The sequence below is a fragment of the Etheostoma cragini genome, chromosome 23 (genome assembly GCF_013103735.1).
Source record: "Etheostoma cragini isolate CJK2018 chromosome 23, CSU_Ecrag_1.0, whole genome shotgun sequence".
Lineage (NCBI taxonomy): Eukaryota > Metazoa > Chordata > Actinopteri > Perciformes > Percidae > Etheostoma > Etheostoma cragini.
The window spans coordinates 626,082-628,634 of record NC_048429.1 but is presented as its reverse complement, the minus strand read 5'-3'; the positions used below and the strand labels follow the sequence as shown (position 1 = coordinate 628,634).

At 41.6% G+C, this 2,553-nt stretch overlaps 1 protein-coding gene across 2 annotated transcripts in view; it reads left to right on the top strand.

The window, feature by feature from the left end:
• rab21 (RAB21, member RAS oncogene family) overlaps positions 1–2,553 on the top strand; it is a 20,144-nt gene that overhangs the window by 778 nt on the left and 16,813 nt on the right. The gene's annotated exons all lie outside the window — the stretch shown is intronic.

The window sequence follows — 2,553 nt, the reverse complement described above, 5'->3', positions numbered from 1 at the left end:
GTGTGTGTGTGTGTGATAACCATCTTCATATCTCTCTTATACTGCCAATCATTAACCCGAGCTCGGCACACTTCCTGTGATAATATGAAGAAAACTAGCAGGATGAAGACGTTCTTATAGGCTTCATTGTAAAAAGGTGGAATTAAAATAAAATTATACAAATAATTATCAGGAAAATTCTACATTCTTAAGAAAAACTTTGACTCCAAACCAAACTTCACACTTTAAAAAAAAAAAAATAATCCCATGAGACCTTTTCATTTGAGTTGATGTTCATGAAATTTCGTCATATTTGGCTGTTTCCAGAAGGCGTTTTTCATTCGATATCACGAAATTTGGATAAAAACTACATAGCTGGACAAAACTACTGGCAGTCTTTGCAGAAACATTAAAAACGTACACACTCTAATAAAGTAAAGGATCTGCAGAACTTGTTCCTCGTCACACTCAGGATGTGACGCACTGATGTAGATTTAAGAAATAATCTGTAAATTTACAGTTTTATGGCTGTAAATCTTTACAGAAATCGTCCCTTGTGTGCGATTCACAGCTGTTTTTTTCTGTTAATTTACAATATAATGGAAAGTGTTATGTTTTTTTTTCACATATATTTAAATTCTCCTAGGTGAAAGCTGTCCAGTAAGTTATGTTTTTTTACCAATAACACATATATTTAATTGAAACTTTTTGTTTTTTTATTTATAGAAAGTCGGGGGTAATGATGTTATTTTAAGGATTTATTTCTTAGAGTGTACCCAAAAGTAAAAGAGATAGAATGAGTACAACCTTTAAAAACTGAAAATGCATTTAATTATACTCCATAAATACTTTTACTTTAAAGATGACACACTCTTCTTCTTCCATAACTTTCAGACTAGTCCTTTATTTTATATTTATATTTATATTTATTTTTCTTTACTTTGTCAAGTTATGTCTGTAGATTTCTTCTAAATTCACCAAAAGTTAGCATTAGATAAAAGCCTCATTTGCATATTTTAACAACATTTATAGTAAATAAATATCTAAATGCAGTAATCAACAGGGGTTAAAGTTGTGTGATATTTTATATATTAGATATTTATTGCATGAATGATGTCAGAAGAATGTGTCTTTTGTGTCAAGATGTTTTGATTCAGTGACTCGTTATTTGTTTATTTTTGCTGCTGATTTGTCTCTCACACACACACACACACACACACACACACACACACACACACACACACACACAGACACACACACACACACAGAGAGAGAGACAGACAGACAGACAGTGAGTATCCTGTATAAAAGTAAACTGGGCTGACACGCTGTTGTAGTGTGAGAGGGACACACACGTCACACACACATTCGCACACACACACACACACACACACATACACACACACACAGACACACACCGGCTCTGCCGCTGCCCGCGTGCAGCTTGGACAGCGACCACCTCGCAGTCTTAACTCAAACAAGTTGGACTTTTGATTTCACAGTTTTGCATTCAATCCGCAGCCTATCAGGTTAAATTCATCTCCAATGGGCTGCGACCAGAGACCGAGACCAGCCTGATCCGGGTCCTGTTGATTGTTTGTTTTTAGCTGGATTTGAAACTTTGAGCCCCAGAGGAGAACCCGCGGTGGACATGCCCGGGTGTGTGGCCCTGCTGGCCGTGTTTGCAGCCCTCTCGGCCGGCTCGAGGAGCTCCGTGGTCGGGGAGCAGCGGGCGAACAGCTCCGCGGTGGCCCGGCTGGAGGGCTCCGGGGACCGGGACGGAGGAGCGGGGCGGGCTGGCTGCCACGGCCGCTGTCGGTGCGAGGTGGACGGGCTGCTGCACCGGGTGGACTGCTCGGACCTGGGGCTCCGGGACGTACCCAGCAACCTGAGCGTCTTCACGTCCTACCTGTGAGTTTTATGTCCATATGTCCAACATGTTGTTCTCAGTACGCAGCTAAACCCAAAACGTGCGTGTGTGTGTGTGTGTGTGTGTATGTGTGCGCGTGCCTGCAAGTTTTTATTTCGCATTTCCAACCTGTTGATCTCAATAAGCTGCTGCACAAAACGCGCGCGCGTGTGTGAGAGTGTGTGTGTGTGCGTGCGCGTGCTTGTCATATGCAGTCATGAGAAACGGAGCACCTGTCCACTCGGACTCTGTTTGTGTCTCTTGCGCTCTGCTACAGTAGTATGCGCGCGCATATGCCATGTTATTTTCATGGAGGTTAAGAAGATGTAAAGATTAAAGATTAAAGGAAGAAAGAAAGAAACGGAAGTCAGAAAAGAGAGAGATTGCAAAACCAAACCAGAGGTGTGCAGGTTCTTAAAGGGTTTCCTGGAGTCCTTTCCCCTCAACACTGTTTCAGGGTTTCTCCTGTAAGACGTCTTTTATATTTTAAGTCTATTTTATTTTGAAAATCAACCAGATGTTTTATTTTGTTTCTGTGCTCGAGTTCCTGTCCCGCTCAATCTGCTGTATCCCTCCTCCGTCAGGTCTAGACCACTAAGGTCTATATAAAGAGACTTCAGATCCAGTATTAGGGACCACTAAGGTCTATATAAAGAGACTTCAGA